Raw genomic sequence first — 10344 nt, forward strand, 5'->3', positions numbered from 1 at the left:
CCTCATATTCACCATGGACGTCCAGTCCCTATACACTTGCATTCCGCATGCAGATGGCCTCAAGGCCCTCTGCTTCTTCCTATCCCGCAGGCCCGACCAGTCCCCCTCCACCGACACTCTCATCTGCCTAGCTGAACTCGTCCTCACCCTCAACAACTTCTCTTTTGACTCCTCCCACTTCCTACAGACTAAGGGGGTGGCCATTGGCACCCGCATGGGCCCCAGCTATGCCTGCCTCTTTGTAGGTTACGTGGAACAGTCCCTCTTCCGCACCTACACAGGCCCCAAACCCCAACTCTTCCTCCGGTACATTGATGACTGTATCGGCGCCACCTCTTGCTCCCCAGAGGTGCTCGAACAGTTCATCCACTTCACCAACACCTTCCACCCCAACCTTCAGTTCACCTGGGCCATCTCCAGCACATCCCTCACCTTCCTGGACCTCTCAGTCTCCATCTCAGGCAACCAGCTTGTCACTGATGTCCATTTCAAGCCCACCGACTCCCACAGCTACCTAGAATACACCTCCTCCCACTCACCCTCCTGCAAAAATTCCATCCCCTATTCCCAATTCCTCTGCCTCCGCCGCATCTGCTCCCACGATAAGACATTCCACTCCCGCATATCCCAGATGTCCAAGTTCTTTAAGGACCACAACTTTCCCCCCACAGTGATCGAGAACGCCCTTGACCGCGTCTCCCGCAATTCCCGCAACACATCCCTCACACCCTGCCCCCGCCACAACCGCCCTAAGAGGATCACCCTCGTTCTCACACACCACCCTACCAACCTCCGGATACAACGCATCATCCTCCGACACTTTCGCCATTTACAATCCGACCCCACCACCCAAGACATTTTTCCATCCCCACCCCTGTCTGCTTTCTGGAGAGACCACTCTCTCCGTGACTCCCTTGTTCGCTCCACACTGCCCTCCAACCCCACCACAGCCGGCACCTTCCCCTGCAACCGCAGGAAATGCTACACTTGCCCCCACACCTCCTCCCTCACCCCTATCCCAGGCCCCAAGATGACATTCCACATTAAGCAGAGGTTCACCTGCACATCTGCCAATGTGGTATACTGCATCCACTGTACCCGGTGCGGCTTCCTCTACGTTGGGGAAACCAAGCGGAGGCTTGGGGACCGCTTTGCAGAACACCTCTGCTCGGTTCGCAATAAACAACTGCACCTCCCAGTCGCAAATATTTTCCACTCCCCCTCCCATTCTTTAGATGACATGTCCATCATGGGCCTCCTGCAGTGCCACAATGATGCCACCCGAAGGTTGCAGGAACAGCAACTCATATTCCGCCTGGGAACCCTGCAGCCCAATGGTATCAATGTGGACTTCACCAGCTTCAAAATCTCCCCTTCCCCCACCGCATCCCAAAACCAGCCCAGTTCGTCCCCTCCCCCCACTGCACCACACAACCAGCCCAGCTCTTCCCCCCCACCCACTGTATCCCAAAACCAGTCCAACCTGTCTCTGCCTCCCTAACCGGTTCTTCCTCTCACCCATCCCTTCCTCCCACCCCAAGCCGCACCCCCAGCTACCTACTAACCTCATCCCACCTCCTTGACCTGTCCGTCTTCCCTGGACTGACCTATCCCCTCCCTACCTCCCCACCTATACTCTCCTCTCCACCTATCTTCTTTACTCTCCATCTTCGGTCCGCCTCCCCCTCTCTCCCTATTTATTCCAGTTCCCTCTCCCCATCCCCCTCTCTGATGAAGGGTCTAGGCCCGAAACGTCAGCTTTTGTGCTCCTGAGATGCTGCTGGGCCTGCTGTGTTCATCCAGCCTCACATTTTATTAACTTGGATTCTCCAGCATCTGCAGTTCCCGTTATCTCTCTCCTTATTCTCGTGGATCTGTTTGTGTCCTCTTCTACCCGCCTCTCGTAACAGCTGATCCCTCTGCCTCACAGGAATTTCTCCCCATCCACCTTAAAAATTGCCAGTAATCCTCCACTTCCACAGCCTCCCAAGTTAGAGAGCTCCGAAGGCACACAACTCTCAGAGAGAAAAAAACTAACCCCTCCATCCTAAGAGGGTGACCCTTCATTTCAAACCATGGCTCACTCAGCCAACTCCTGAGGGAAGGTTGGACAAGGTGGACCTGCACTCAGTGGAGTTTGAAAGAATAAGAGGTGATCTCGTTGAAACAGCACCGTTTAAAAAGAAGGGGCATTTCCGGTGAGGAGATTGTTTCACTCCCAGAGGATCTGAGGAAGTCTCTTCTCCAGAGTGGGCAGGAAGCGTCAGAGTAAAGGAAGGGCCAGGGTTGGTCAGGGTTTAGGGAGCAGGGTGCGTCAGTGTTTAGGGTGGGTCAGAGTGCAGGGTGGGTCAGAGTGCAGGGTGGGTCAGACGGCAGGGTAGGTTAGAGTGCAGGGTGGGTCAGGGCACAGGGTGGGTTAGGGTGCAGGGTGGGTTAGAGTGCAGGGTGGGTCAGTGTTTAGGGTGGGTCAGAGTGCAGGGTGGGTCAGAGTGCAGGGTGGGTCAGAGTGCAGGGTGGGTCAGTGTAGGGTGGGTCAGGGCGCAGGGTGGATCAGGGTGCAGGGTGGGTTAGGGTTCAGGGTGGGTCAGTGTTTAGGGTGGGTCAGGGCGCATTGTGGGCCTGTGTTTAGGGTGGGTCAGGGCGCATTGTGGGTCAGGATGCAGGTTTGATCAGGGTGCAGGGTGGATCAGGACGCAGGGTGGGTCAGTGTTTAGGGTGGATCAGGGCACAGGGTGGCTCAGGGCGCAGGGTGGGTCAGGACGCAGGGTGGATCAGGGCGCAGGGTGGGTCAGTGTTTAGGGTGGATCAGGGCACAGGGTGGATCAGGGCGCAGGGTGGGTCAGTTTTTAAGGTGGATCAGGGCACAGGGTGGATCAGGGCGCAGGGTGGGTCAGTGTTTAGGGTGGATCAGGGCACAGGGTGGATCAAGGCGCAGGGTGGGTCTGTTTTTAGGGTGGATCAGGGCACAGGGTGGATCGGGCGCAGGGTGGGTCAGTTTTTAGGGTGGATCAGGGCACAGGGTGGATCAGGGTGCAGGGTGGATCAGGGCGCAGGGTGGGTCAGGGCGCAGGGTGGGTCAGGGCACAGGGTGGATCAGGGCACAGGGTGGATCAGGGCGCAGGGTGGATCAGGGCGCAGGGTGGGTCAGTTTTTAGGGTGGATCAGGGCGCAGGGTGGGCCAGGGCGCAGGGTGGATCAGGGCACAGGGTGGATCAGGGCGCAGGGTGGGTCAGTGTTTAGGGTGGATCAGGGCACAGGGTGGATCAGGGCGCAGGGTTGGCCATTGAGTGTTTTTAAGACCATGGTAAAAGCACGTTTGCCGAATGAGGGGGTCGGAGGGAAATTGGGGCAGACCGGAAAGTTAAGCTGAGGCCATAGTCACCCCAGTCACAACCATACAGAATGGTGGAGCATTCATGAGGGGCTGAATGGCCTGATCCTAACCCTGTTCTATTCTGTTCCATATCGGTGCCTGTGGCCTGATGGTGGGGTAATGATGATATTAAAGCTCTGGGTTCAAATCCCACCGCAGTCACTGTCAAAATTTGACCAGGTTTATAAGGCCCGGAAGTGAAACATCTATCTGAGTATCCCGGTGACCATGCTTGTCAGAAGGACCCATGTAGTGCATTAATGGCTTTGAGAGAAGGACATCTCTCCTTAGTTGATTACGAACAAATCCTAATGATGCTTTGAAAAGGCAGTCCACCAGATCAGTTGTGATCCAATTGAATGGTGGAGCAAGTTCCAAAGGGGCCGAACGGCCTACATCTGGTCTGGATTTATATGCCGATATTTTAACTGACGACATCCCTGTGAAATCCGTTGAAATGTTCCGCTGCATTAAAGGCACTATATAGCTCTAAGTTGTGATTGTATAGCTAACAGTCTTGTGTTGGATTGTTTCAGTGTCCGGGAGATCTACAAGAGCCCTGTTGAAGTTAACAGGGAATACTGTGACGGAGATGAAAACTGTGGAAAGGGTTACCCCCAGGCAGTCTACGGCAAAGGATACGGTTATGGTTACTATGGATATTACCGACCTTCCTATTACAGCACCAAGTACTGAGCACATGTACATCAGGTCTCCCCTCCCCTCCCCCTTTGTCAACAGGAGCCAGAGGTCAGAATGGAACGGTTATTGGAAATATGAACATAGCTTTTAATTCAAATAAAACCAGGGAAGTGAAAGCACAAGATATTTGCCAAGTAGGGCCCTAGTTAAAAGGAGGCGATTTACTCCCCAAAACTGCCCATCCACAATGACTGGGTTGTTAAAGCTCTACTTTGTGATGGTGATAGAGAAGACCCATCCCTCCCTGAAATTCCTGCTGGGCTTTTGCTGTCAAACCAGAGACCCTCTCAGTTACTGGGTGTCAGTGGTGGATTCTGAAGGCTGTAAAGGGTATGGTCTAGAGGACAACATCTATCCCATAGGTGCCAGAGAGGGCAGCCAGGCGCTCACTGCACAGTTGTAAATCTCATTGTAAATCTTTGCAGCCATAAGCTAGGCTGAGATCGAAAATCGAAGTCTATTGTGTTCCTAAAGCAATCCAACAACCAGCTTTATTCACCGTGACTCGAAATGTATACTGGGGAGTGAATTTCCAATGAGTCGGTGATAAGGGAGTCTTTTGAGTTTTGCAGCCTTGCAGAAGTGTCTGAATTTTGGGACAGTGTGAACTATGTGATTAAGTGTTTAGGTCTGAGATTGAGCTGACCCCTAGGGTCAGAGAAGCAGAATAACACCAACTAAATAGAATGGAAAACCTGGTTAGAAATGAAAGCAAATTGGGGAATAATTGCTGGGCAAAGCTACTTGTTGAGAGCCTATATTAACAGGACGCACAGTCCTGGGTCTTGGGGCACCCTGGCGAGGTATAACAGAGAGAGAGAGCAAATTGTATCTCGCTCCCTCTCACAGCAAACATTAACAAGCCGTCACCAACCAGAGATCTGCTCACTATTGCCGGTAACAGTACTGTTCTAACCTGTGAAGCTCAGGAGTGTGAAGGAATATTTAACCGTCAGCCTTCTGGAAAGAGATGACTGATGGAAACAGAAATGTGTACATTACCATGATGTTAGGACACAGACAGATTACTTTCTGATCGACCATTAATAATATGCATGTCTCCAACATACTGTTCCATTTATTACTCCTTTCACAATCACTGCCTTGTTTCTTTAACATCCTTCTCAGTGTAAAGCTCTCTTATTGTAACTAGTGAAATTTCATTCCAATATGCATGTATTGCTGCCGTTCTGTAAAGATAGCAAAAAAAATAAATAAAATGCATTCTCCTTCCCATCTGATTTCTCCCAGTGTTGGTTATTGACTTGAGCTGGTAAATTCGAGGGGACGGACTGGTAATTAACAAAACTGATCAGCAGGTTTTCACTGTGAGAGAATAAATTGAGAGTGGGATTGTCGAGTTTGATAGAATTTTAAAGGAACCTGTTAATGAGGCAGTAAACTTCGCCAAAATACATGATTGGAATTGGAGTAAATTCAAAAACTGATCTAATATTTCACTGGGACGTCCAATGGATGGAACTAAGTCCCTTAGGATCTGGTGGGAGGCGGTAATTAGCAGAAAGCTGGTTGGAGAAGATAGCAGATAGTAGAAAGCATTATTTTGGGATCCAGTTGATTCAGAGTTTGAGAAATGATATGTTATTGGATACTCAGGAGGAACAGGTGAGTTTAGATGGATGAATCCCAAAGCTCTGCTCCAATAGGATGTTGGGTGGAGTTTGGTGGGGGTTGGACCCGCCCGCACATGAAGGAGCGAGTTGATTACAGGAAAGATGTGGAAGCATTGGAAAAGCTGCAGAAGAGATTTACTGGGATGTTGCCTGGAATGGAGGGAAGGTCTTACGAGGAAAGGTTGAGAGAGCTAAGGCTTTTCTCTTTGGAACGACGGAGGATGTGAAGTGGCTTGATAGAGGTGTACAAATAAATCAGAGGTATAGATAGAGTAGACAGCCAGAGATTTTTTCCTAGGGTGGAGGTAGCTATTATGAGGGGGCATAGTTTTAAAGTGAGTGGAGGTAGGTTCTTTACTCAGAGAGTGGTTGGTGGGGGGGGGGGGGGGGGGGGGGGGTTGGTGCTGCGTGTGGAATGCATTGCCGGAGAGGGTAGAGGAGTTGGCCTCATTAGGGGCATTTAAGCAGCTATTGGATAGGCAAATGGATGATAGTATAAGGTAGGGGTCAAGGTTAGACAGACATTAGGTTTAGGGTAAAAGTTGGGAACAACATTGTGGGCCAAAGGGCCTGTACTGTACTCTACTGTTCTATGTTCTATGACTAACCCCCCACCTCACATGTGGGTCTCTTGTAGATATATTGGCTGATCACCGATCATTCAGTAGCCCCAGGGTCATTTGATCAAGTGGCCAGCCTAATGGGAAAAGGTGAGATACATTAACAGTGTTCTGTGCTTAGCTAAGGACCTCTGCATGCTTACATTTTGGAACGACAGTTCCATGCTCAGAACTAGACACTGTTGAAATCAAAACGAAATATAGTGGAAGGTAAGTGCTGGAGAACCTTGCCAGGCCCGGCAGCATCTGTGGAGAAAGACAGAGTTAACATTTTGGGTCTGGTATGACCCTTCTTCACAAACGACAGAAGGGTTTGAAAATGGTGCTTTTGAAGCTGTAGACGCAGGGGGGCGCCTTCATTTCTACTTCTCACACACCCTTTATCACCCCACTCACCTCTCTTTTTGGTTTTTTGCAACCTTACAATCTGCTCGATTGTAGTCGGTTAGCTCAGTTGACTGGACAGTTCATTTGTGACACCATAGTGTGGGCTCAATTCTTGAACCAGATGAGGTTACCATGCATGCCCCACACTCACATCCTCTCCCCTCGCCTGCAGCATGCCCCACCCTCACATCCTCTCCCCTCGCCTGCGACATGCCCCACCCTCACATCCTCGCCCCTCGCCTGCAGCATGCCCCACCCTCACATCCTCTCCCCTCGCCTGCAGCATGCCCCACCCTCACATCCTCTCCCCTCGCCTGCAGCATGCCCCACCCTCACATCCTCTCCCCTCGCCTGCAGCATGCCCCACCCTCACATCCTCGCCCCTCGCCTGCGACATGCCCCACACTCACATCCTCTCCCCTCGCCTGCAACATGCCCCACCCTCACATCCTCTCCCCTCGCCTGCAGCATGCCCCACCCTCACATCCTCTCCCCTCGCCTGCGACATGCCCCACCCTCACATCCTCGCCCCTCGCCTGCAGCATGCCCCACCCTCACATCCTCTCCCCTCGCCTGCAGCATGCCCCACCCTCACATCCTCTCCCCTCGCCTGCAACATGCCCCACCCTCACATCCTCGCCCCATGCCTGCAGCATGCCCCACACTCACATCCTCTCCCCTCGCCTGCGACATGCCCCACCCTCACATCCTCTCCCCTCGCCTGCAGCATGCCCCACCCTCACATCCTCTCCCCTCGCCTGCGGCATGTCCCACCCTCACATCCTCTCCCCTCGCCTACGACATGCCCCACCCTCACATCCTCTCCCCTCACCTGCGACATGCCCCACCCTCACATCCTCGCCCCTCGCCTGCGACATGCCCCACCCTCACATCCTCTCCCCTCGCCTGCAGCATGCCCCACCCTCACATCCTCCCCCCTCCCCTGCAGCATGCCCCACCCTCACATCCTCCCCCATCCCCTGCAGCATGCCCCACCCTCACATCCTCTCCCCTCGCCTGCAGCATGCCCCACCCTCACATCCTCCCCCCTCCCCTGCAGCATGCCCCACCCTCACATCCTCCCCCCTCCCCTGCAGCATGCCCCACCCTCACATCCTCTCCCCTCGCCTGCGACATGCCCCACCCTCACATCCTCTCCCCTCACCTGCGACATGCCCCACCCTCACATCCTCTCCCCTCGCCTGCGACATGCCCCACCCCCACATCCTCTCCCCTCGCCTGCAGCATGCCCCACCCCCACATCCTCTCCCCTCGCCTGCAGCATGCCCCACCCTCACATCCTCTCCCCTCGCCTGCGACATGCCCCACCCTCACATCCTCCCCCCTCGCCTGCGACATGCCCCACCCTCACATCCTCTCCCCTCCCCTGCAGCATGCCCCACCCTCACATCCTCCCCCCTCGCCTGCAGCATGCCCCACCCTCACATCCTCCCCCCTCGCCTGCAGCATGTCCCACCCTCACATCCTCCCCCCTCCCCTGCAGCATGCCCCACCCTCACATCCTCCCCCCTCCCCTGCAGCATGCCCCACCCTCACATCCTCCCCCCTCGCCTGCAACATGCCCCACCCTCACATCCTCCCCCCTCCCCTGCAGCATACCCCACCCTCACATCCTCCCCCCTCGCCTGCAGCATGTCCCACCCTCACACAGTGTGTTCCACTTAGTCCTCAGCATAAAGAACGATATTTTCAGTCTTTTTCCATTCTGAGGCATGGTCATATCAGCCTCGAAATGTTGGTTCTGTATCCTCTCCACAGACACTTGCAGACCTGTTGAGATTTTCCAGTGTTTGGCTTTACTATAAAGACGAGCCTGTGTTTGTCAGCTGGCATTTCACAGACTGACTTGCTGCCTATTGAGATCTAACCAGGCACTTTAAAAACCAAACTCCTCTCCACAGCTACAGCAGTGAGGAGAACATGTGTTTGAGGAAGAGATTGGAAATTGAGACAGGCTGAATCCAGGATAAAACCGTCTTCAGTGATCTGCCTTTGAGGTTAGCTTTACTAGAATATATCTTTGGGGGAGATAATGTGGATTAAAAGAACATCTTTGCACATACCCCAGCACTTCACACTGTTTTAATAACTCTCTGGCGTATTTCATAGTTGTTGCCTATTCCTTGAGAGGGTGTTGGCATATCGTGCAGCAAGTTCTGACAGATGGTAATGTAGCGGATGATTTGTTGAGGAACATGATGGGAACAGGGCTCTGAAACTCCTGTGGAGCAGTGGAAGGGGGTGTGGTGCCCTTGTACTGCAACAGCCTCATCATTCCACCAAAGAGCCCATCTTTGGCCTGGCGTGAGGTTTAAGCCCAGAGTCTCCCAGGACAATCCCACAGCTCGTGACTCAGGGAGGAGGGCCCTCGTTGGCCTGTATGTGGTGAGCACTCACACCAGTCGCAGCAATAATGCTGACCAAGCTCAGACATCCCTTGTCTGGAGGCTCCCCCAGTAATCTACCCATTCAGTACTAATAATATCCTCAATGTCAGCAGCATGTCGGATTAGCTAATTGTGTCTACATCTGTGTGTGTGTGTGCCAGTGCGTGTCTGTGTGTGTGTGTGCGTGTGCGTGTGTCTGTGTGTGTGTGTGTGTGTCTGCGTGTGTATCTGTGTGAGGGTGTGTGTGCGCGTATCTGTGTGTGTATCTGTGTGAGGGTGTGTGTGTGTATCTGTGTGTGTGTATCTGTGTGTGCATCTGTGTGAGTGTGTGTGTGTATCTGTGTGTGTGTGTGTGTCTGCGTGTGTGCCTGTGTGCGGGTGTGTGTGCGTGTGTGTGCGTCTGTGTGTGTCTGTGCGTCTGTGTGTGTGCCTGCGTGGGTATCTGCGTGTGAGTGTATGTGTGTGTGTATCTGTGTCTGTATGTGTATATCTGTGTGTGTCTATGCATGTATCTGTGTGTGTATATATCTCTGTGTGTGTGTGTGTGTGTGTGTGTGTGTGTGTGTGTGTGTGTGTGTGTGTGTGTGTGTGTCTGTGTCTGTGGGAGTGGGCATGTTGGTGAATTAAGCCAGGCAGCTGAAAGCTCGCTCACACTCTCTCCTCACAGGGCCCGCGCTGAGGGATTGACAATGCCAGCGTGAGAGTGAAAGTGAGAGAGAGAACGAGAGTGAGAGCAAAAGTGAGAGTGAGTAAGAATGAGAGGAAGAGTGAGAGTGAGTGAGACCAAATGCGAGAGTGAGAGCGAGAGCGAGAGTGAGGGTGAGAGCGAGAATGGGAGTGAGAGCGAGAGTGAGAGTGAGAGCAAGAGTGAGAGCCAGAATGAGAGCGAGAGTGAGAGCGAGAGTGAGACTGAGAGCGAGTGAGAGCATGAAAGAGAGTGAGAGTGAGAGCGAGTGTGAGAGTGGGAATGAGAGCAAGAGTGAGACTAAGAGTGAGAGTGAGAGCGAGAGCAAGAGCAAGAATGAGACTGAGAGCGTGAGTGAGAGCGACAGTGAGGGAGAGAGTGAAAGTGAGAGAGAGAATGAGAGTGAGAACAAGAGCGAGAGTCCCAGCCACTGTCCCAGTCCCAGCCCCAGGCCCTGTCCCAGCCCCAACCCTAGCCCCAGCCCCAGTCCCAGGGCTGGGACTGGGACTGGGGCTGGGACTGGGGGTGGGGATGG

The sequence above is a fragment of the Stegostoma tigrinum genome, chromosome 38 (genome assembly GCF_030684315.1).
Source record: "Stegostoma tigrinum isolate sSteTig4 chromosome 38, sSteTig4.hap1, whole genome shotgun sequence".
Classification (NCBI taxonomy): Eukaryota; Metazoa; Chordata; class Chondrichthyes; order Orectolobiformes; family Stegostomatidae; genus Stegostoma; species Stegostoma tigrinum.